The sequence below is a fragment of the Anoplolepis gracilipes genome, chromosome 14 (genome assembly GCF_047496725.1).
Source record: "Anoplolepis gracilipes chromosome 14, ASM4749672v1, whole genome shotgun sequence".
Taxonomy (NCBI): domain Eukaryota; kingdom Metazoa; phylum Arthropoda; class Insecta; order Hymenoptera; family Formicidae; genus Anoplolepis; species Anoplolepis gracilipes.
Genome location: NC_132983.1, coordinates 2,152,084 through 2,178,116, shown reverse-complemented (window position 1 = coordinate 2,178,116; position 26,033 = coordinate 2,152,084). Strand labels below are relative to the sequence as shown.

Sequence of the window (26,033 nt, the reverse complement as noted above, 5' to 3'; positions counted from 1 at the left end):
GAATTGTCGTTTATCGCGAGCGGTGAAACGAGATAATCGCGTAAGTGGAAAAAGTTGCATCGATCCGCCCGTGTCATGCCGTATACTTTTATCACTGAACGTGCCACCGTAATTTCCTCGGTAATCATTGCAAATCTATATCCACTTTCATGTGCCTTGTTTAGTTTATGAGAAGTTAGAAATTTGCCATAGAAATTCTCCTTTAAAGAAACAAATTTTCTCCACGAAACGAAGAACGAAAATCATTATCATACATCACATATTCATTAATGGCCGTAATAGATTGTGCAATTTTCAAACTCTTGATTATATCTCTTTAATTCATATTGCAATTTCCTGTTTATCTGACGCGAATTAAAGAGGAGAGTGCAATTGAAATCATAGGATAAAAAAGGACCTATCTTTACATTCCGTTTCCTCAATACTGGATCAATTAGAATAATTTTTTTTTTATCTCATGTTGGCACTTTGATCGATGCTTCTTGCTGAGTAAGGTCTCTGCATTTTTATTACGATTTGAATAAAGTTTTTAACGACTTTGATGACGTTCGTACTTTTAATAATATTACAATTTCTTTAAACGATCAAATCATAATTTACTCATTTTTTAACAGATTTAAAAAATGAGGATTAATGATTTTCAAGAAGAAGGTACATAAAAATATGGAAAATAAATTTTACACAACAGTGTTTTAAAGATTTTGATATCTAATGTTTTCAACATTTCTTTTAGACAAAAATATGCAAAAATTATTTTATGTAGCTCAACATATTTAGAAAATTATTTACTTTTTTCTGAAAGATAAAAAATATTTTCAACTGCACTCTCTCTCTCTCTCTCTCTCTCTCTCTCTCTCTCTCTCTCTCTCTCTCTCTCTCTCTCTCTCTCTCTCTCTCTCTCTTTCTCTCTCTCTCTATTTTAAGAGATCCATAATTTATTCGATTTCGCGAGAGAGACGATGCGCATAATCGCGACTACGAAACTAGCGCTAGCTACGATTTCAGACATTCGATAGTTGGGTCCATTGAGCAACGGCGAAGGCCGACTCGACAAGGACCTTGGCGTGACTTTGCCGCCTCGTTCTACCGTCGCCACGTGTTACGTCGTAACGAATCCCATTTTATTCTATTGGCGGCACTCGGACCCGGCCACGTGTTTGCGACTTGGATTACGAAGATAACGCAAATTAACGCGACGGCGGTCCTTCCGCGTTGCTTCGCGATCGATTCTGGCACGCGAGATCCTCTCAGGCTTTGTGCTAAATTTTCTTTGCACGGTTAAAATTGGAATAGTTAATAAATATACGCCGCGTGTATTTTCGTAATATTCGTTTCGATCCCTTGACGTCTCTGTAATTCTCTTAATAATTAAATCCGACATATAACATTATAATCTGACTGTTATAATAGCAGGCTCTCTGGAAAATCTGGAATTCTCAGGGAATTTTTTTTGTACCTCAAAAAATCAAAATTCTTATGGAAAAATCAATTCTCATGGAATCTTATTATTAGGATTCAAGGAATTTTTAAATTGAGAATTCTCTCTTTGAAAATTTTGCTCTTATACTGTAAATTATAAATATTGAGAAAATTGAATATGCAGTACATATTCTTTATTTTAATTTTTAGTTAAAAAATGAAAATATTATAAGGGGAGGGGGAAGTCAAAACTTTTTACTTTAACGAATAATATTAAGTTTTATCAATAGATTTATAAATCTAGTACATTAAAACTTGTAGCTTTGTGTTTTTCTTTTGTATAAATGAAAAGCAATAGGAAACGTGTACGATAAAAAATTTATTTTAGAAAAATCTACCAAAAAAAAATGTTAAAAGTATTGGCTCGTATTCTGAGCTCGCATTTATCACTAAGTGTGCCTCTAAATGTATACAAACACATGTATAAAAATACATTGAGGCACATTTAGCGATAAATGTGAGCTCAGATTACGGGCCATTGTCTTTACCTGGAATTTTAAACAAAAATATCTGGATGATTATGAGTAAACTGATATGATCAGAGAATTTTCAGATATTTTTTTTTACAAAATTCAAATAGACATTTTGCAATCTACGTATAGATGATTGTTGTAATTATATTTGAAGACAGTTTCTATCTTTGATCAATTAAATGTCGATGTCTCCACATGATGTAAATCGTATTGCCTGTATTGTAAAATTCTAGTATCTCTGAGTTTCGAAGATATTTACCACGTGCAACTCGCTCGCTATCGCACGACATGCGACCTTTTATTATGTAACGTAGGTGATGTTGTGACGCGGCAAATGATTCATAAATGCTACAAGCGCGCAAATTGTTGCAACGCAAGCCGTGAGACAGAACTCGGTTTGAATTGCATATTAGGCGCGTGACATGAATATAACATTTTGTATTGCAGAAAACACGCTTCGAGTCGAGGATGCGAAAACATTCTTCTTTTCTGGTTGACGCGAGTCAAAGGTCGCGCTAAAATTGCAGCAATTCGTGCCGTATTTTCAGTTCGGCGAACGCGAAATATCATCGTGTCTCTCGAATTTCCTTTGATCGTGATAACCTTTACCGTCGCGACCTTAAGGTTTACTTGTCGGAGCAAACGCGGTGGTGTTTAAAAATTTAGCATTTGCTTAAATCTTGCGTCAAACTCAACTGTAAGCACGATTTTGCGTTTTAAATTATTACTTGGGCCAATTTTAATAAACCAAAAAATTGACTTATGTAATATACATGTATGAATTATATGCATACGTATTATAATTATTTCAATTATAATTATAATTTTATACTAATTTTATTATTTATCTTATATATATAATAATATATATATATATAAGATTATATTTGGCCATACATAATTATATCCATTTTTTCTCGAGAGTTTAGTAATAAATACGCGATGATTGTGTAAATTTGCAAAACGTATAGATATAAAAGTTAATTTATCACGTACATATATATTGTAACAACTCTGTGCGATCTTGATGTTGCTTACCGAGCAACTACGCACTGATACTTGTGTACATAGCTTAAATTCGAAGCTTAATCGAAGGTTAATGTGTTGCTTGACGAAGAAGTACAACGACGTTCTTTCATACACGATCCATCTCTAAGCTGTTATCAGTGCCGTCTGTGCAGAAAATTATTCTCTCTCGAGTGAGCAGCACGTGTTCGGTATTAACGTTTCATATACTATGTGTTTTGTATCCCGTCTTGGATGTATAGTCTATCGTTGTTGGCGGAAAATTGAGAGTAGTCGAAAAAAGAAGCAGGCATTCTCTCTCTTGTCTTAAATTACATTAGAGGCAGCAAACTGCAAATGCAAGCAAAATGAAAAGCAACAAAATTCATTGAAGGGTATCATGTAACATTGACATCGCGTTTTCAAGGTTGCAGAAACTGGCACGCATTTGTGACGCAATCGTGTGTGAACCGGTAACGTGAGAGGAGCGTCGTCTCGTGTGATGACAATTAGCGTCACAGTTGTGCGCACGTACGACGTTTTGCGGTCGCGAAAGGCAAACGCGGTTCCCGTTTTACCTGACATCACCAGGTTGTCTCGCACGAAATCATCGTCGAAAGTCTTGGTTTTTTTTTCCTCCACGAACGCGGAATACTTTGACGCTTTTCTATCACCTAGTTTTTTTTTCGTCGACAATTTTTTTTTTTAAATCTTTATTCTCGAGCTTCTGTCTCCATCAAGGGAAGATGTAACCGTTGGAGTAATTGTGCGAGAAGATAACACCGGCGAGACCGAGCGCGAGATGAATTTAATCAAAATTTTTTCCCGCGGCAAAATATTGGATCTCGTTTCGATGATAGGAGAATCCAGTGATAAAGAATCTTGAAAATTTAAATATTCGTGATGAGCGTTTGTTCAGACTGCTTTTTGTTCGCGTTAGAACGATCATCCACAGTGATAACAGGCAGTTTATGCTTATGAGCGCAAATGGATTAAAGGTTGCGTCCTGTTCTTCCGTCCTGCGGTAGTCTTGATTAACACAGTGACCCTTTTAGCGATTACGAGCCGAGTGCTAACTCTCGTCCAACATATTCACACCTCGTCTTTCACAAATCGTCTTTCATGATTTTAATGTCAAATATTTCTCGTATATCTAGAGAATATATAATCTTATGAAATAATTAAATGGTGCAAAAATTTATATAATTTTCGTTTGAGACAAATTTATCGTATTAACGAGAATTAAAGGCGTAAGATTGCAGAATCGCGATCAAAATTTACAACGCACATTTCCACCATTAAATCTGCGCTATAAATGTTAATGAGTCCGGGGAGGAGGGGGGGAGCGGGAGCGACACGTTTCACGAGGATTACTAATGTTCCACTTTAAGGCACAGTGGCCTCTGTTCCATAATCCTAGGTCCCCGGTTCCCACGTTTCGATGCCGGCGATGTTTCATTTTAATGTTCGCGCAAGGATATATTTCGTCCGCCACCCGCCTGTCAAACCCATTTCGTTTTCTGCTAAACTGAAACTAGTCACGTGCTATCGACTTTGCGCACGGAATTCCACGCGGGTCTACCTTCGATCGTTTACTGAGCGAATTAGTTCATGTAATATACATGGGTCGGAATTTTAAGACCCCGACGAAGAGTATTGTTTCTTTTTAACAAGATGCAATGACCTTGCTAATATAAGGTGAATACTCCTTGGAAAAATTTAGAATTTTTAGGAAATTGTTTTTTGTACCTGAATAAATCAGGTAATTTTCATGGAATTTTATTAGGACTCGGAATTAAAAAAAAATCTCTTTAATAATTTTGCTGTTATTCTGTAAATGTAAATTATAAATATATATATATATATATATATATATATATATATATATTTGATTGATATTTTTGATTATTTAATTATTCAGGTTTATAACATTCTCAATGTCTTAACAAAATTTTTTAAATAAAAAATATGACGTACATATTTTTTATTTTAATTTTTAATGATAAAAATAGCTTTGTGTAATCCCCTTATATGAATGAAAAACTTTGGAAAAAACGCATACAATAAAAAAGTTTATTTTAAAAAATTGCACAAAAAAATTTTTTTAATATTCTTTTTACGTGGAATTTTGAACAAAAATATCTCGACAGGAATTTTTTACAAGGTTTGACTGACATTCTGATATAACTTTAAACAAGATATCTTTTGTTTTTTTTTCTTAAAGGAAGATATCAGAAACTTTATTACCACATATTCGCGATTGACTGCATTTACTTTCTGATAGAAAGTACGATTAATTTATTCGCATATTTTTCCTCTTCTCTCATATAATTTCGCATATTTTTTTAAAACTTTACGACGAGGCTTGCCTTGGAGCGTGTCGAATGCATAAGTAATCGCTGCATTTTCGATCTCTATGCGCGCGAAATATATAGCTTATCGCTATGTTGAGCGATGACGGGGTGGTTAATCAACGAAAATAGACACGCAACGTATAGTGGTGTTGCACCACCGGTTAGGCGAATACGTCATTGCTCGCGTCGTAATAAAGTAATACTCGAGTCAAACTAAACGTCCGCACTCATCCACGGGACTCGGGTAACGGACTTTATTATGGAAGTAAATAAATGATCCAACGAATCTTATTATTCCTTGTGCACTTCTCGGCGGAGCGCGTTCTTTTCAGACCAACACGAATTACACGCAACGCGGCTTCTTACATTAAATCTGTGCGAGACGAGAGGTATTTTTTTATTTAAATATTATGGAAATTATTCTTTTCTCAGTCAGAGATGGTAAAATCCTACATTTTTAAATAAAATCCATGCCAGTAGTGACAATCAGTTTTTTCTTGAAAAAAAAAAAACTAGCAAAAACTGATCTTTTTTTATCAAAAGTGTTAAAATAAATAAAAAATTTTTTATATTCGTCAATTAAGAGAATGTTTTTTTTTTTTTTTTTTTTTTTTAACTTTAGCTGTATTCAAAATAAAATCTGTAATATAATAGGAATTGATGTAGCAAATAAATAGTTTTTTATTAGAAGATAAAAGATAAACGCGAAAAATAAGATTTATATTAGTGAAATTTTTTAAATTTTGTTACCATATTTGTCTTGTTAAACTAAAAATTAATATAAAATTTAGTAACATTTCTTATTTAAAATTCTTAGCTAAAATTTTTACTTAAAAAATAATACTATTAATATAATTTGAATTAAAAAAGAGACAATTATATATATATATATATATATATTGATTTTCTTTTTCAAAAATATATTTTAAAATATAATAATTAAATAAATTGTTAATTAAAGTAAAACCATCTTTTTGTGTAAAATTATATAAATATATTTTAGCGTTACATATCAGTGTTCTTTTTAGATAAAATACGAGACATTACCATAGTTTTTTTCAATTCATTACACTTTTCCGATCAACGCTATTCTCGGTAGACAAATTAAGAATTGAGTGTTGATTTAATAGGTTTCTCGACCTGACAGATGTGTTTGAAGCGAGAGAGAGAGAGAGAGAGGAATCTCCGATGTCTTATCTCGTATTAAAAATATCTATTACCGCCATATTAACTCGTTTAGCTATCATGTTTATTCAGCCGGTTGAATGATCGCGGCTTGACATCTCTCGACGCGCTCAAAGTAGGATACACGTTGTGGGCGGAGCGTGAGAAGTGAAGGGTTAAGGAGTTGAATGCAATTTTTCCGGCGTGCATAGACGATAGACGTTTATTGCTATCGAGCATTAGAAATGAGCAGCTGCGCCTGCATCCCTCGTCGGTATCAATTTAGTGTTCTCGCTCTCTGACCCCGGGGCAAACGGCCATTAATTCACACTTATCTCCCATCGTACTCGTTCACGGAGTCGTTTCGTCGGTACATTTGCAACTCTCAGATAGAATGACGAGTCTTCTCGGATTCACGTTTAATCGACATCATTATATTGCCGGATGCAAATTGGGATGCTTCGGATATAACGCATCCGTTAAAAATAGATACCGTTCGCCCCGGATACGGTTTATACGTTCAACTCGATATATGCTCCGATTACGCGAGTTTGCTTCTTGGAGGAATTTCAAACGCGCGCACGTCGATCGTTTTGATAAACGCGCGGCCGAATTTCTCATCCGCGAATATCATTTTCACGTTGGTCCGAATTATGCGGCGTGTTTTATCGTAGCCGCACGAGCACGTTCAACAGTAATTGGGGATAATATTCAGAACGGCAGTAATATTCGCTTCGCCAGAATGTTAAAGCCCGATAATGAAATAAATTAATAGACGCGCTCGCGCGCGCGCCCGTATTAATTTAACGTAAATTGTCATTTTAACATTTCGCTTTATCGAAATTGAACATCTTGCGCGAGGTCCATCGAGGGGGGGGGGGGGGTTCAGGAATCATTTCGCTTCAGTTTACTACGGATTAAAATCAACGTATATTTAATCTTGAATGATGTACGGTTTCAAATTGCATTGTTTATACCAGCTTTTAGCTGCGGTTTCGGGAGCAGATCACGGGAGTCACAGACGCGGCTTAAATTCATTGTTCAAAGCTGCGAGCGTAATAACGTGACGGCATGAAAGCCGTCGAGCTTCGTAACAAGACCGTTAACGGCGATAAGTAACGCACCCCGACGTTAACGCGCGGGAGACATGACATTAATAGAAACTTGTAATTCGGTCCAAGTACTTTGCGTTACGAATATGGCAACGACAACATTGTGCCATTAGTACGCATCGCCCTTCTCTCTCTCTCTCTCTCTCTCTCTCTCTCTCTCTCTCGATCTTGAAGAGCACGAGGTGGAGTCGCCGCACGCTTTACTCCTTTCCGCCCGTAAAAGTAATCGATCGCCGCCGCCGCCGCCGCCGCCTGCAGACTCGCGCAGCGCGCTTGCAGCCCTGCACGCCGGGTTGCATAAGAGTAGGCGTCGTCGCCCCGACACCTGGCTACGCCAATGGTTGCGGCATCGGCCCCAGGGACCCAGGGATGTCCCGATACTCGACGATATCTTTCCTCTGCGATAGGGAATATTATCGGCATTCTTCGTTCTTAGCTAAACGCTAGTCGAGTATCGCGTTATCACTCGAATTATACACGATTAAATATTATTGAGAAGTGTCATTTTGATGATAATTATTAAGAGAATAAAATAGATGAGGATGTTATATATATATATATATATGTTTACTTATCAAGTGATGTCAGAGGGTATATCGACCGTATTAAATCCTAGACGTCCCTAAGGGTGAAACACCGCTCGGCTGTTGCGAGGATTTAATAACTGTGTGCATTCGATCGCGCAGCGCAAGTTTGATGTCCGGCCATAAATTTGCCCCGACGATCTCCGCCGTGCGTTTGGCGCGTAAATAAATGCTAAAGCCGCCGCCGTTGTCTAATGAATAATGGACGGCGCAATTCCGAGCACCTGATAACACCTTTGTTTCTACCGCCATGAAACGTGATAACGACAAGGTCAGGGAATATATTGCCGTGACGGCAATTATACGATATATATATACCCGGCGTTTACGGCGATCTTGAAACGCTTCTCCTGAAGCGTTGGAGGAAGGGGAAGAACCTCGCTTTGTACATGCATATATTTTATGTCAGGAACGCGAACAACATTTATTGCACTTTGATTACACGTCCGTTTAGTTTTTCATGCAACCATATTTATCCATTTACAGCGTTGAAAAATCTTAAAGAGCAAAGCTCCTTCGGGAAATTCAAAAAGCTTAAAATGCAAAAGGGACTTGAGCTTATTGTCAAGTTACGTCAGCGAGTATTTAGGTCACTGGGTTTAAGACGAAGGGGGAGTTTTTTTTTTTTTTTTGTTTTTTTTTTTTGGCGTCATTCCAGAACTCCGCTTAGGAATTATGACGATGAAGGTCAGCTACCTCTCTCGTGGTGACTCGTCGCGACGTTTCCGTAGCGCGAGGGGCCCCCTGAATGGACGAGGGGCAAATGGCCGCTAATAGCATTTTGACGAGCCACTCGTACGACCCCGATGTTGTACATACATGCATACATATGACGACGAATGTGTGCCCGATGGCGCACGCGTTCTGCGGGTGCAAGAGGGGCCCCTCTCGCGCTCTCTAGTTGATTGGTCATTCCGGCGGAGGGAGAGGAGAGAGTGAATGACTCACTCACTCGTTTGCGCTTGCATTCTCCCTGTCGACGTTGCCCTCCCTGAGAAAGAGAATGTGCATCGCCCCGTTTCGAACTGGCGCTCGCTTACGCCCGCATAACAGGGCCCCGCTGTGTGACTACGCCTCTCCTCAGCCCTGTCGTCTACTCTCGATACTTATCGTCGTAGAACGAGTTAGTGAGCAGGAACGTGTCCACCCCATCGAGGCCCTGAAAATCGCGTTTCTCTTTTACACTCATCTCTACGTTCTTTAGGATTAAATATTTTCTTGTCAAAAATCTGATTTCGATTTAATCACGATTATTTCATTTATTTTCTCTCCTTTATGTGTTATAATCAATTTTCTAACTTTTTTATTTATTTTTTTTTTTTTTTTATTTATATTGTTAGTTTTTATTTTATTATTTTCTTCTTGTTTATTATTTCTTATTATCTTTTATAAATATATTTTATTATATCATTTTCTTATAATCTTCTTATAATTTATTATTATATTAAAAGATTTTTAACTCAAATATTTTACAAGTAAAAATATGGTGGGTTGTAGTTAAGAAAATGATTTCAAGCTAAAATTGCGTTATGAAAGCTTTTGATCATTTAATGTACTATCTTGTTTGACGTATTGTACGCACTCGATGCCTCCTTAGGAGTCTCGGTGGAGCCTCGTAACGACGGGCCTGGGAGTCCCATATGCCTTCGCCGCGTCGAGGCAACCGCGCCGTCGCCGTCGTTTCTTGGGCCAGTGGCAGCGATTCCTCGCCCGCGTACGATCGAGAGACGTACGTTCCCGATCGCCGCTCATTCTAGGCGCACGTGTTCCTTCGCTCCTCGAATTATCGAACCGCGATCGCGCGCGCTTTGCTATCAGAATCCGGATATCGTATCTAACTGATGGATTTTTAATTTCGCGCGTTTCGATAACGCGGATGAGCGGAGACCGACGCCTTATCGGATCTGCGTCGTTATTTCGTTAGTCAATGACGAACTGCGGCTCTTTGTACGTGGACACGGTGCTCCGATAAAAAAAAAAAAAAAATTGCTAAATGATCGATGAATGTGTCGGATTGATACACCAGCTCGCGGCGAGCAGAAACGCGAATGTCTGAGTCATATCGATGGTGCAAGACTCGATAGCGGCTTTTTTTATTCCGCGCGGAAACAGGGAAAGCTTTGTGCTGTACGTGTTTGCCACGGGATACCGTGAACGCCTGGCGAGAGTTTGGAGAGTAGTTTCCTCGGTAAATTCATCGCGCATGTTGTGAGAAACGCGGAAGTCATGCTCGCGAAGCGGTCCGGAAATTTTTAAGTACGAGATACACGCGATAGATGAATTGCGCTAATATATTTAATTGACATTTAAGCGAGAAAACGCGAGAGATATCGGTGAAAAGGCTCGTTTCCTCCGAGAAAGGGGGGATTGAATTTTTTAGCCAGATTTCTTCTCGAAGCCGAGAAAACAACAGGGCGAAACTACTGCCAGTGTGTCAATGCTGACAATGAGATGAAATTGCATCCGGCATTGAAGTCGATTGTGCTCGACGATGATTTAGAAAAGTGCGCGGCGCGTTTGTAGAGCAAGCAGTCGTCGTAAAAAGTGCGTGTGTACAATCGGAGCAGGGCGAGAGATCGCGATCGAGAAAAATCTCATCACAATGGTTCACACGAGTTACGCGCAGTGGGCTTGCTTGCCAAGCACGTACCGGAAGAAGGTTTGTACCTATATCTAATTCTTATGCGTTCGATCTATGTGTCAGATGAAAGAAGGCGTAAATCAAGCGCTTGTTACTCTCGCAAAGTAAATGTAATGCGGATTAAACGGACCCTCCGAGTCCGTAGATAAATCTCCCAGAGGGACAGATTTTTTACAAATAATTTTGACAGTCGTTTCCTATCGCTTTCGACCGTTTATCAAATTTTTCTTTTTTTTTTTTTTTTTTTTTTTTTTATCTCGCGAGACTTCTCGTCTATGATGAATACTGCGGATAGTTTGAGCGGAGTTGGATTCTCACAGCCGGCGGGGATTACGTTCTCTCTCTCTCTCTCTCTTGCGGAGAGGCGCCTTTAATTTCGTAACAATCGTAACTTAAGCGGACGCTCGGGGCTTTAATTGCGAGAGAGTCGGAGATCTCTTTTTCTCTCTCTCTCTCTCTTTCTCTCTCAATGTCGACGAGGGCTGTAGCTCGCGGCGTTATTCGGGAAGCAGACGCTGGTATTTATCTGCGAACACGCAGGATGTAATCATCTGGCATACGCAAAAAGATGAACATAAAGTCTTACGAGATTAATAGGCAGAATCACGCCGAAAATTAGACGGTGAAGTATATAACGACAAAGTACGTATAGCATCGCGATGATGACGATCCGTCGTGACACAGGCATCGGAAACTTGAAACGTGAAACTGGAAGGATGCTCTCTCTCTCTCTCTCTCTCTCTCTCATAAGTATCAGAGTACATACAGCTAGATACACATTCGGGGATGTAATGAAATTTTTTTTAGATTCACCCGGAAATATTAGCCACATGCTCTTAACTTCTCAGAATAAGAGTATCGTGAGTATGTATACCCGCAAATATTTGCGCGTGCAACGTTTGCTTCGCGCACACCTCGGGAAAAATATCGACCGAGACCACATTCTTTGAAGGGAAGGCCGTCCATAAAAGCTTCATTCGCTTATTGTACATAATGTATTCCTCTCATTGTCAGTATTTCTCTTCTCTCTCAGTGCGTGTCACGTTGCGATTGACGATGTAACGCAATGTTGGAGCATTTCAAGCTGCAGACGAATGTAGAAAATGATAAATTATTTAAAAGAATAAATAAAATGTAGAAAAAAGTAAAAAGATACATGTCAAGATTGTAGGTATTTTCTTGATCTAAAAATCTGATGGAATTTCAAAGGAGAAAAACATGGCCGGTGTTCTCGCTCGGTGTTCGCTGAACCCGAGTCGTATTGTTAATAAAAATGTGCTCTCTCGGCCGATGCTTTTATAAATAGCTCGCAGTTATGAAAGTCGTCTCTTAACACAGTTTGCCGCTCGATACGTCAATATGGAGGTGCAGCGGGTCCTTGGACGCGAACCTTCGCGTCGCGTGTTTGCCCGACATTATTACCCGCGGACGAATTGATCCTTACTCGCTCCAACAACCGCCATTATTCCCGGATTCCCTTCCCTCCCCTTTCGCAACCCCCGCGGGATCCATCAAGAAGCAAAAGAGATGCGCGAGACGGACGGTATCGGCGGCAATTGCGAAAGTCACGTAGCTGTTGATTGCGGTCTTGTTCTCTCCGGCTTCATCCGGGAGCCTCTAATTGCATTATGCGTGTACGCACGCATTATGCCGTATCCGTTAGAATACATAGCGCGATTTGAGGGATTGGGAGGAGGAAATGTCATTGCATAGATGTTCCAAAGATAACCGATGATGAATAATCTTTTTCTTGATGATTCCGTTGGGAAGGAAGCATCGTTCGTAAAAGAGATTCAACGCCAATTTCGGACTCTAATTTCATTACTTTGTGTATAATTTTTAATCTATTATTTCGCATGAGAATTTGAAAATATTTCACAGAGGAACCGTAGTGATTAAAGCGTGTTTTGAGTCACCGCGAACTATGGCGTGTGTATATCAGAAAACTCCGAGATGACGGACGGTATTTGAACTCTGACCACCCAGGTTGTGGAGTCCGAGTTGTTACCCGCTATACCAGGGGTTCTCAAATTGCAGGATCTGTCAAAGGGCCGACATTCTTTGGCGAAAAAATTTTAGAACTTTAGAAACTGCGATTATACATATTTGTTGGCTGACAATGTTGTATAGAAATATTTTATCCATTTTTTACATATCTTGACACATTGCCCAGACATTTCTTCTTTATTTATTATCCCGCAGGCAGAGTTCTGCCACTGCAAACTCCTTTTTGCGTGCATGCATACTGTGGCTGACGTCGCAGATAACTCAAGTGATCTTCTTTATAAATGGACTAGATTAACAAGACACGAGGGATGCGCAAGAAGAGCTCGGCTTGTAACCGGGGCTTCTTCGTTTACGATTAAACGTCATAACAAGAGCAGCAATTGTGGCTAATTAATTCCAGATCTGCAACTTGGAGCCGAAAACATACGTGACTTACAAGGCGACTGTTACTCTTCTTGCTGTATTTAAATTATGTTTCACTAATTGTGTGCGTTTAACGTATATAAGTATAAGCATAGTATCCATAACAAATAGTATATATGTTCTATATGTATGCTAAATTTATATAATTCTAGAATAATATTATCATTTCTTTTTTATCATACATTATCTTTTTTCACTTAAATTGCGAAATGAAAATATTCAGAGAGAGAATATAACTTTTATTTCTCTATATAAATATCCCCCCCCAAAAAATTAAGCCGTTAATAAAATACCGACACGGTTTAAAAACCTGTTCGACATTAGCTTAAACACTTGTTATTCGTCGTCGACAATTTTATAAAGGTTACGGCCAACCAGAGTTACATGTATATACGTTGATCCGAAGGCGCGCCCACGCGTCGAATATAACGTCAGGTGGACTCGCCTAATCACGTATGTATCCCGTATGGTTGACCCTAAATCTAACACGGTGCGCCTTATCACGCACGTTACACACGCTCGTGTGGGATGGACGGAGGCGTCTTACGTGAGCATTGTCAACATACCTGCGACGAAGAGTCGTGCCCTGTTACCTGGATCGCGATCGCGTAACGATCTCGACCGAGGTCGCGTCCAAGTGCGATTATAATGCCAGTGCGCACGATCGAATGTCGAATACGATCATGCGATACGCAATCGTAAATTGTACGTCTACGCACGCGATAATTAATGCGAGAAGTGTCACACGCGCGAAATCAAAACGCAGGCGCGCACGTGCGACGTGTAACGGAAATGTAAGGAGGTTTTATATAATATATAAGGCACCGCGATTGTATTGTACGTCGCTGAAACAAAAAAAAAAAAAAAAAAATAGACGTTTCTTTCGATGCAATCATTTCTGACATGTATATCTGACGATTAATCGATTAACAGAACGTCTGAGAAAAATCAAATCTTCGTGTATGACAGTTGAAACTTTTTTAGATTAAAAGTTATGTGACGTCGTCTTCTGGTAAAATTTAATATCGAATTTGATTTTAAACTCGATATTTTCTATCGAAAAAAAAATATCGCGGCAGATATTATAATTAGTAACAATATGTGAAATATACATACAGTGTGAATCAATAATAATAAAATTAAGTAAATTTCATAACTTATCGAATTAAATAAATTTATTAATTTATTACCATATTAAATAAATTTTATAACTTATTAAATTTTAGTAATCTGATCTAAAATAAGATTTATATTCATTGATATCTCTCTTGATAGATAAAATTGTGTATTGATATTAATCCGAATACACGTAATGTAATTTCAATGATTTACGGTTCGCGCGGGATTCAACTGGGGTGAGAAGATAGGAACTTGGTCGAGTCGGGAGGGGAGGGGAGAGGAGGGGGAGGAGCGTGGACCAAGATCAAGACGAGAGGCTCGCGAGATATAGACGGACGAGGTGCGGTCCGACGAGCGAGCAATCGCGCGTCGAGAACCCGGTTCTAATATTGTCCTAGGCCAGTCTCTTTCTCTCTCTCTCACTCAGTGAACCGACCGGACTTCGACGCCATCGGTCGCGCCGAATACACATCTCATTGCGACTTTTTATCCGGCGAATTCGCACGAAACGAGAAACTACATAGTCGTGCGTGGCAATTGTGACGGGCATCGCGAGGCTGTGAAAAGCGGGTTTGGACGAACATTGGTGACGGAAAAACCGGGAAAAGCCCGTCGGAAAATAATCGATGGAGATCGTAAAACGTTCAGGAAAAAAAAATACACGGTGAGTGGTGGACGACGGCTAAGTGCGCAAAGACTGGATTTGCAATCTTTTTTTTAGTGAGAAAAGGAACGCGAGAGAGAGAGAGAGAGAGAAGGGAGCAGAGATATAAAATTGAAGATATTAAAATGTATGATAGAATGAGAGTAGATATTTGTAGAGTGACTCAATTTTAATGACACTATCTATGGCGAATGTAAAGCGTCGATCTTTTTCAACTAGAACCATCGAGACATTAATCTCTTTTTATAAACGAATTGTTGCAGTCTGTTGAAAATTGTCGTGTGGTGTTGTCGATAAAGATTTGCAATATTGAGGTGCAATTTGTGGATAATACTCGTGTTGTAATGGCGAGAATATATTCTCATTTGAAGCGATTGTACGATTGCGAAATATTCCGGATCAATTTTACTACGATCAAACGTGGATATTTTTTTTATCGCGATTTAGCCTTTCCATTGATGACGTTCTCCATTTTTGAACACGCATTATCGGCAAATGAAGCGAACGAAAGCTTTTAAGCGCGAAGGGAAATATCGTCCTCTCTTTTCTCTCTCTCTCTCTCTCTCTCTCAGATACACACAGTTCCATTAATATCCACACCATACTTTTCCGCCGTACGCTTCCTGTACTTAGAATGGAACAAGTATGTACTTACATCTAGAGAGGAGTAGAGGAAAGAACGAAAACGAATGTACAAAGTATAGCCGGAAAGAACACACCTATATATATATATATATATATATATATATATATATGTGTAGGCATTCATTAAATTAACCGGAAATTCTTGATGATGTTTTTTTCTTTTAATATTCACATTTTGAATATATTAAATAAACTTTATAGCTTATCAAATTTTATTAAATCTTATTTTAGATTAAATTTTAGATTAAATCTTATTTTAGATTAAAATTTAATAAGTTATAAAATTTATTATCATATGATAATAAATTTATTTAATTTGATAAGTCATGAAATTTACATAATTTTATTATTATTGATTAACACTGTACGTACATTTCACATATTGTTACTAATTGTAATGAGAAATGTTAAGCAAACATTTTTGGACAGCGGATAGAAATGAGTGAACGTGTTCGCTCGAATATCGACCGCGAAATAATATTGCAGCTCTTGCTATTTCAACCACATTTTCATTCCATTTTTATCTTCTCGTTAGTTCTCTTTTTTCTTCGCTCGATAATTTTTTTGTTTTATTGCCGAAGGAAATATTTTCGGCGAAGCGCTTCGCCGAAAGGATGGACTATTTTCGCTTTGTAGAATGCGGTGAATTCGCGTCTGCTAAAAACGGCACCGCAATCGATCGCAAGTCGAGAGTACGGGGTCACTACTGTGTGCAGGGTTATTATCGGTCGACTTGCAGGTGACATCGATAGGATCAGTTTGACTCGGCGTTAGAACTGATCTGCTGTCTGATTGATCGTAAATTACGATGATATATTATACGCTCGTATGTGAAATTGAAAATAAACGATTAACACTCGAAAAGCAAATTTCTTGCGTTGCATTCTGTATAAATATTTATACGCATTTTATGCATATTCACCCACTTTAGCATCGCAAAGCGAATTTGGATAATGGAGGGGGGGATGTATGAGAAACTTGAGACGCGTCGGTCAGAAGAGCGTGTGGCTATTTTCAATTCGGAAAGCTTCGTGCAAGCTCATCGATCGAAGGTCATCGAATGACGATATCAAGAAACGAACGTCAAGAAAATCGCTCGATGTATACTTTTATCGGTATCATTATACGAAACGAAAACGTCATACATGTGTTGCTTGGCCATTGTGTATTTTTAAACCAATTACATCACCAGCCTGTTTTCGCTTTCGCGCTAACGAGCTCTGACATGTGAATAACGTTTCGAAACGAGTTTTGAAAATCATATCCGAGAGTAATAGTAGTAGTAGTAGTAGTAGTAGGTTTGGCTCGTACATTTATTGTCGTATTAAAATATTCGCGATTAAGGCAGCGTTTGTCCGGGAATGAAAGCGATTGAAGGCGACGTAAGCCACAACGTGCGATAAATCATAGTAGCGGATCGGAAAATTGGGTGTAGAAATTAATTAGGGACTTAACCCAGCCTACGACATAATCCGTGGCTATTAGTGGCGACCAAACGTAGAGAGCGGGTTATCGATACGAATATTTCATCGTAAATAATCCGGCGTTATTACGGTTTACGGAGAAGTCATTGGTCTGGTGATGCATTTTAATTTATGTGTATCAGAAATAAAGGCATGATCTCGTTTGTGCATTTTATTACGTTCGCAGATAATTAAAATTATATTTATATTTATATTATTTTATTTATATTTATTTATTATTATATTTATATATTATATATTTATATTATTTAAATGAAGATTTATATTATTTTATATTATTTTATATTATATTATTACATTGTATAATATTATTGACTTCATTATTTATTTTATATTGTTTTAATGAATTTTTTTCTGCAATTTCCTAAATATTTTCCATATACGTATGAAATAGACGAAAACATTTTATGGTGCCTATTGAAAAATGTAAAGTTTTATTTTTCTCGTAAAATTTTTACCTTCACCTTGCGCTCGTTGAGAAGATTTACCGGCGATATTGAAAGCTCTTTCTCTCTCTTTAAACGAGAGCTCTTTCTCTCTCCTCGATATAAATAATCGAGGGTCGTACGATGCCAGTCACATGGCGTCGTTGATTTCTTGAATATGCGCCAGGTACTCAACGCGGGTTTTAACGCGGGATTCGATCAAAGGGTGATTCGTATAAAGGCGACGTAGCCCGACGAAAAGATTGAAAAATATCGGTTTTCAATGAAAAATGATTATTCTATTCTACCTTCACCGTATATACAAGAATATATATTTTCCATGGTGAATGGTATCAGTATCTCAGTTTCGTCCTCGGATGATACATATGTATATCATCTTTATATTCTTCCAACCTGTCAATTACGGCACCGCCCGATCTCTCGATGACGGAACGTGCAGCGGGGGTAATATCCGTTGCCGAGCTGTCGCACAAAAAATAATCGGGCATCTGGTTTGTGTGACACCGATAATTCAAGAGGGGCGTCGACGCCCCTTGAGTTTCTCTTCGCGGTTTTTATTCATCTCGGGAAAACGCTCGAGAGTTCTGTAACTTCTACGAGTGCTCTCGTAAACTCGTTAACGATCTATAATTCGCAGGCGAGTTAGAATCCGTCGTGTCGTTCGTTTGAATCGGGCACGCGATTATGTGAATGACAGCGCGAATAGAAATAATATATGTGGGGTAAGATACTCTCTCTCTCTCTCTCTCTCTCTCAGGAATATATTCCTGATATTTCTGCGAATTTTTCTACAGAGGAAGATAATTGTGTAAAAATAGAACGGAAAACGGTTCCAACAAGTTTGAAATATGTGATTTGGAAGGAGGAAATTAATGGCAAGTCTTTTTTACGCAAAGTTAATTAAAAGTTAATTAGAAAGCACGTTAAATAACAAGTTAACTGTATTTAACTTTTTTTTAATTCTTCTTTGTTCTTTAAACAAGATAAGTGAATAATTTGCGTTTTAATTTTATATTTTCGCGAAGCTATTACTATTGCATTAATTACGTACATGCACCGACATAAAAATTCCTTTGAAAAATAACTTGATACTTGAGATGTAAAGCTTTTGGCGTATATACATTTATAGTTTTTCTTTTTTTTTTTGATTATTTTTATAAGACTCTTTATTGAATTTTTTAAGCGGCCAGCGAATATTCATGTGATAGGTATCGACGACGAACATGGAATAGATTTCGCGGCTGGAATATCGGATATTGCATAAATATCCGTGAAACGTGACTATCCAAACTAGATTTATATGGATATTTATACTGGATGTCAGTGTTACTATAATAGATCATGCATGGCGATCGCGACTCGGACTTAAAAATACACATCTCGATAGGACAAACGAGCTTTGTTTGAAGCGAGCCTTGTCGATCGATATACGAAATCACATGGATTTTTCTGGAAAAGAGTATTTATAACGTTAATTAGTTATTTTTATTATATTTAAATAGATTTAGGAAATTAAATATCAATTTAATTTGATTTTTTTAAATATAACGTAAAGAACTTAAAATTAGAAAAGTGTTATCTAAATAAAAATGACTTAACACATTGAGGTAAAAGAGTAAAGATCTGCGAATTCGTCATTTTGCGTTAATTAGCATTTGAAAAGGAAAATCTAAGAGAAAGAGATCGTCAAACGGACAAGAGAGAATGCCAGTCAACAACGATGCTGACGTTTATATCGCGATCTGTTTTTCCTGTCCAAGCGCAGTGAGTTTAATTGCTTTTCTCTCTAGTCTACCTTTTAATTAAGCCTTCAACCATCCTCGGCGAGGGGAGGAACTAGCCAAATGCATAATGCATTTCGCAGGACTCGAACGCTCGTCCTTTCTTCCTGTCTCCTTTGAATCCCTCACGAATCCCTCACTTCCTTCATCCTCGGTTCCACCGCGTCCTGGACTAATGGCTGGAACTTTGTCGTCGTCGTCGTCGTCGTTTAGACGTAGTGTACCTTCGATTGAATTATAATTAATGCCGCACCATGCGCGACTCTCATTGTGAACTAACAATGTGGGTGAAACTTGTGTGGAGAAATGCGCGTTTCCGGTGACACAAATAATCGATTATAAAGTAATAACTTATAATTTTCACATTCGCGTGTGAAGTTTCCTCTCTGTAACTTTCCTGGGTGCGACATTTCATTCTAGGATTACAATAATTAATCGCACGAGTCTCTCTTCGTTAAAAGATTCATCTCGTACAATTAATGTAATATGACTTTTAACGAACGGGCCAGGGAAAAGAGGAAAAAATTTGCACGAGGAGGTATTCGTGAAAGCGCGAAAACTCGATTATGAATTAAATAAAAGTCGCGTGCTTGCAACGTTTTTATATAATTAGAGTAAAATTTCATTATTTTTTTTTTTTTTTTTTTAGAATTTAACGTGTTTTTAAGAAAATTAAACGCTCGGTTGCGACCAGAATTAAATTAAATGTAAATAAAAGTGTACGTAAATATTTTACTCAATTTATTATTTAATTGTATATATTTTTTTATTATATAAAATATCATTTATAACTTTTACTGTTATCTTTGGTGCGTGCACGTCATGTGCGTATCATGGTGGGTGTCTACAGATTTATCGCCGGGGCGGCGCGGCTGCGATCAACAGCTAAATTATAATCTAGTGTCTGTCTCGAGTGGTCGCAATTCACTTCGCGATATAAAGTCTCCGCGGAGGTAGATTTTCAAACGAAATATTGAAAGCTCTGACGTACGCTCCTTAAAGCGAGGCACCTAAAACGTCGCGCATTCCGCTCACGTAGCTCGAAAGTGTCGACTACCTGGAAATCCCTTCGACTTGTTACGCGTTTCTTATGCATATGCTGTTCTTAGGCAGGCTTTCCATCTCCTCTCTTTTCCGCGTAAAGACGATTGACGTGTCTAAAGTTCCAGTAAAGTCCCCGCGAGTTCCCCGTTAAATTGTTCATAAAATATTTACTCGACTCTCAAGCTAAATTAACTTTATTCGGTAATTGCGTATAACAGACGAGGTGTGTATTTGCATCTGAAAATGTTGGGAGAATTGAAATTTTTCTCGCAGTGCGTGTTTAAAAAATTTTATTAATTTTGTGACAAATGCAACCAGACAAGATAGTTTATTTTACAATTCCATTTCCATTTCGACCTTTTTTTTCTCGAGATAACTTTGTAACTTGTATTTTGGCAAGTTCTTTTTTTTTTTTTTTTTTTTTTTTTTTCTTTTGCTAATATAATTTTTTGTACTCGTCGCCGAATGTATTATGCGCACTCGTTCTTTGTAATCGATCGTTTCACGTGCTACGCGTGAAATTTCACGTCTTATTCGGTAGCGAAGTGTTGTTTATTCTTCTCGGAATGGAGAGACCGCTAACGATCCTCGACGAACGGTAATTTCTCGGTTTCGACGATGTCTTTTGTACGTAACGCGCCGCCTTATTGCGCGATAATCACATAATGGGCGCGAATTGGCTCTGTCAATTAAAGCTGGCACGAAGTCGTCATTGCCTTTCTTCGCTCGATAGACAGCTACAAGAGAGGCGAAGCCGAGAGAAAATTATTTCTTTCTTAAAAATAATTTTTCTCTGCAAGCAGATAAGTTTGCGATATTGAAATACATTTTGATCAATTATATATTAAATTATATTAGTTTTAAATAAGAGAAAAATAAGCAAGAGAATATTTAAAAAATGTATAATTAAAAAAATAAACTCTAATGGAATAACTTTGGAGGACGGAAATTCTTCTCTGGTTTTTGTCACCGTTAGATCGATTTGTTCTCATAACTGTGCAAGGATGGCATAACGGATTGGGAAAAATACGGGATCGATTTCACGATGCTCGTGTATCGTACGCACTCGAGAATATTCAATTTTTCGGTCTGTCGCGTCGCATGATTGCCGCGCGTGAGATATAAATCGCCTCGGAAGCGCCGATACAATGTTGTATTGTATATAATCAAATACGAAACACTTGCGCGAGATTTTCGAGTAACGATAAGAATTATGGCGAGAATAGTTGTTGACGTAGAAAAATCGGTTTTAAATTGATCGAAGAACTCTCAAAGGGAATAACTCGTTCTTATTATTTTTCTTCAAAGTTCTACGAAAGGTGTGAAAAGTGCAAGAATTAAACGTCAGTAGACTTGAAAGAGTGTCTACTTTGTGGAAAAATAAACGTGGAAAACCTGGAATTCTCAGAGAATTTTTTTGTGCCTGGAGAAATCAGGGAAATTCTCATGGAATTTTATTGGATTCATGGAATTTAAAAAAAAAAAATCTTTTTTTTATATTTTTGCTCTTATACTTATGTAAATTATAAATATATATCTATCTCTGTTTATATATTTAATGTCTTAAAAAAATATTGAACATGCAGTATATATTCTTTAATTTAATTTTTAATGATAAAAAATGAAAATATAATGAAAGTTAAACATTTTTATCTCAATGGAAGCTGCTCAGTTTTTTCAGTACATTTGCAAATCTAACACTTGAAACTTAATTGGCTTTATATATTTCCTTTGCATAAGTGAAAAGAATTAGAAAACGAACAATTGAAAAATTTATTTTAAATAATTACATCAACGAAAAATCTTGAAAATAGTTTCTTTATCTAAAATTTTGAAAAATATTTTCAAGCTCAGGGAATTTTTAAGGATTTCTTTTTTACAAGATTTGAGTATAGATTTCCTGATTACGTCAGAAGACTCGAGATCTTTCAAGATTGATATTTCTCTCTCATTTTCTTCGATTCAAATTCGTTGCTGATCTCAAAATCGGCGCATCCGGAATGATTCGCGCGCTCGTGGAACAAATTATGCGAACGTTTTAACAAATCTGCAAGTACCCGCGGGCAGGTTCGCTTATTATCCGACTAATACTGCGCGAGATTGGTCACGATGATCCTTGACCGGAGTCTTACATCATCTTGTCTGGTTTTTCCTCGCATTTTCGCCCAGATGTTATTACCTCGCGTTGTCGGAAAGCAATTTCCTTCGTCGCTTTCACCAATCGCTTTTGTGGTTTTCCTTAGCTAGCCGCACGATGATTAAAGGGTCATTAAAATCGGACGAGACTTGACATAAAATAGACTTGATGTTTCGAAAATAATATATTATATTTATTGAAAGGTATAAAATTAGATGTATTAATTAAATATCAAAATCAAAGAGTATTTTTAATGTATAATATGATTTGATTTAAAGTGTGAATTAATTCTAAATGGCTTAATATAATAGTACTGTTTGTTAAATTTTATTTAATTACGAACAGAATTTATTAATTTAAAACCTAGAACGCAAAATGCTAAGATGTTGTCGCGAATAGCTTGGAAAGCTCTTTAGCCGCGAAAATAGCTTGCATTGGCTGGTAATGAAGTAGAGCGTTCCAAGTTTTGTCAATGTACTTGGAAAGTCGTGTCGCGCATAGTTAAAAGTTTGAAAGATTTTATGCGCGAAGCGTAAAGCGTGGAGTTTCGTCTGATAGTTGAACGCTCGTCCGCGCCTGTTTCACTTTGAGCGTGTTTTCGTGGCTGCTTGGCTCGCTCACCAGTCGATAATTTAGCTTTCTGCCTCACCTTAACTAATTGTTTGTCTCCGATATACATATTATAAATAATTGTTGAGACTCATTGTCAACAATTTATCTCTCATTAATTTTTTATTTTATTAACACGTCAAGCAAACGTTATCCTTGTCATTGCTCATGTCGAACAATTTTCACGCATCACTGAAATGCGAGATACACACATATAGCCACAATAAATGCATGCATTTTTAATCGAGTAATGCACGAAACAATGCGATTTGGCCGAAAGCCAGTTTTACGTTGCGTAAATAAAATCGAATCTCTCGCACGAAAATCGGGTCGCCGTATATTTCATTCGTTACACCCGCTCTTCATCCCTCCTTCCTTGGATTCCTTTCGAAATCCAAACAACATCGTGAGGAAGGTCAGCCGGAAAAGCTTTTCTGTTGTTCCGCTGTAGCCGAAAAGTCTGGCGCCGGTGTGACGGCGGCTAACATGCATCGGTGGATGCATCTCGTCCAGGATAGGAGACTTCAGTATTCGTTTCTTCTCCGAGTTGTGCACCGTCGCTCCTTCCACCTATGGTCATCCTGGTCGCGTCTTCGGTTCGCGACCAAGTTTTCATTCCTTGATAGGTGGTCTCACATTTCGCACAAAATCGACACTCTTGCATTTTTATTTATTGGAATTTCACGCGCGAACAACATGTCATCATTTAAAGCGAATTTAAAAAAAGAAACAGCTATAAAAAAAAATAGAATGTTGAACGAATAGATAAAAGTGTACTTCCAAAACTATATAAAAATAAAAAGACACACACACACATATATATATATATATATATATATATATATCTGTTTACGAAGTAATAAACAACACTGTATACACGCGCGTTATTTTTGTTTCGTTTTACTGCGTAAAAAAGGTTCAACGTTTAAAGTTGGACGACAAAAGATTTTTTTTTTTCGGTGACAAAGGAAAACGAGATCGAGACAAACCTCCTTCGCCCGGTACTTTCACGTTTTGCGGTAACGTTCTGTCAACTATTGAGCGGGGGAGCTCGTCGGGATGTTGAAGTTCCGAGTACCATCCGGCCAACGGAAGCGCGACGACACGGTGAGAATCTTAAACGTCTGCGACTTAAATCTCAACTCGACGTTCGGAAAAACACCGTGGAAAAAAAAAGAAAAGTTAATTTTCCCCGGATTTATCCTTAGATTTATTTATCTCGTACGTGAATCGTTCGTTCAATTTTGCAATAAGTGCGCGAAAACATTTTTCCATAGAGAGACGTGATTCTCTTTTATATTATCATTTTCCAACAGATACAATTAGTTATAGCATTAATCATGTTGTTATCCATTTAATACTTTAATAATTAAAGGGATTTTTCTCATTTTTAATAAATACTTGAATAAAAAAAACAATGAAATATAATTAGACTATTAGTTTTGAAAAGCCATGTAATCGTAAAAAAATTATTTATAAATATCATATATTTATTAAATACTCCACGGCATTTACTAATCGATAAACTATCGATTCTAAATCATTCATCGTATTTCGATTCCATCGTAATTTGTCGTCGCTTCGCCTGCGCTGCCGCTTTCAGACAACGTCGCGTGTCGACGCCTGGGAAGTTGCCTGTCTGCAGGCGCATCGAGGGAATGCAGTGGCTCTCAATCGTTTTCTCGTTCTGATAATTCGCTCGATGTTTACGAGTAACCGAATGGCGTTATCGACTTAGCATTAATTTACGTTTAAAAAAATCTAAAAATCTAATCTCGTAGATTTAATTATCTTATCGAAAAAAAAAAATTGCGAAATATTTCTGACCATTAATTTTATTTGTTACAGGTAAATCCGGGAAGCAAGGCAGCTCAACAAGGGGTGAGAGAGGGTGATCTGATTAGTAACATAAATGGAAGGAGCACTCGAGATCTAACCAACAGCGAGGCTCACGCTCTGCTACGTAACTCTGGGGAACAGTTAAAGCTCGGTCTCAATCAGTGAGTCGTTCTTCTTTAAGACATTAGACTCTTTACGAAATCACCAAAGTTGAATTCTAATCGGAATTTTTTTTTTTTCTCTACTTTTTTTATATCAGGGAAAATATCGGTTCGCCAAAGAGGAGGATCTACAAGAGTAGTCTACAGGAGAATACCACGACCGAAATTCAGAATAGTAAGTATTTGCCGCGAAAATCGACCAGCTGTGAAGCGAGAGCCAACTGTCATGTCTGTCATTTTTCTGCCACAGAGATCACCACAAGGACCACAACTACCACGCGCACACGGACAGAAGCGGAGAAAAACGTTGCCAGTAAGTTTGCTGTTTTTTCTGTAAAATAATACATAAACTTTTTATATTGCCTCAAATGAAGATTGAAATGCGTAAAATATTTATGTGAAACGACGAAAGTGCAATAGCTTAATATAACATACCGATAATTAATAATTAACAAACCACTTTGTCGTAAAAACTTTCGCCGAACGCATCGACCGTCGTCTATGATTAATTAAATATAATGTTGAATTTACGAGCGAATTTCCAATTAATCGTGAGCGGTTTAAGCAACGAGTTCACCGCGCTTCGGTATCGATTCCCGATTAATCTCGCGCGGTATCAAATATCAGACTTGTATAGAGACCCCTACCGTCATTTTCCAATTAATTTTTAACACGTCTAACTCGACGTATTTCACGGGTACACGACCATGATTGCTACTAATCGAAATAAATCCAGCGAAGATAAAACATAGTTAATTCATAGATAGACCATGGATGATTATCAGCAGATGATTATCGTGTCGACACTCTTAACAATTCATGAGTCCTTCTCCGCAACATATGCGTTTGTAACGCGTCGAGT

General features: G+C 37.7%; 1 long non-coding RNA gene across 1 annotated transcript; it reads left to right on the top strand.

Moving 5' to 3' along the window:
- Nucleotides 1-10,836: 10,836 nt before the first annotated feature.
- On the top strand, nt 10,837-25,172 carry LOC140672988 (uncharacterized). Its single transcript, XR_012047980.1, has 2 exons — nt 10,837-15,025; nt 25,020-25,172. It is a non-coding gene; the product is annotated as an uncharacterized lncRNA (long non-coding RNA).
- The last annotated feature ends 861 nt before the right edge of the window (nt 25,173-26,033 follow it).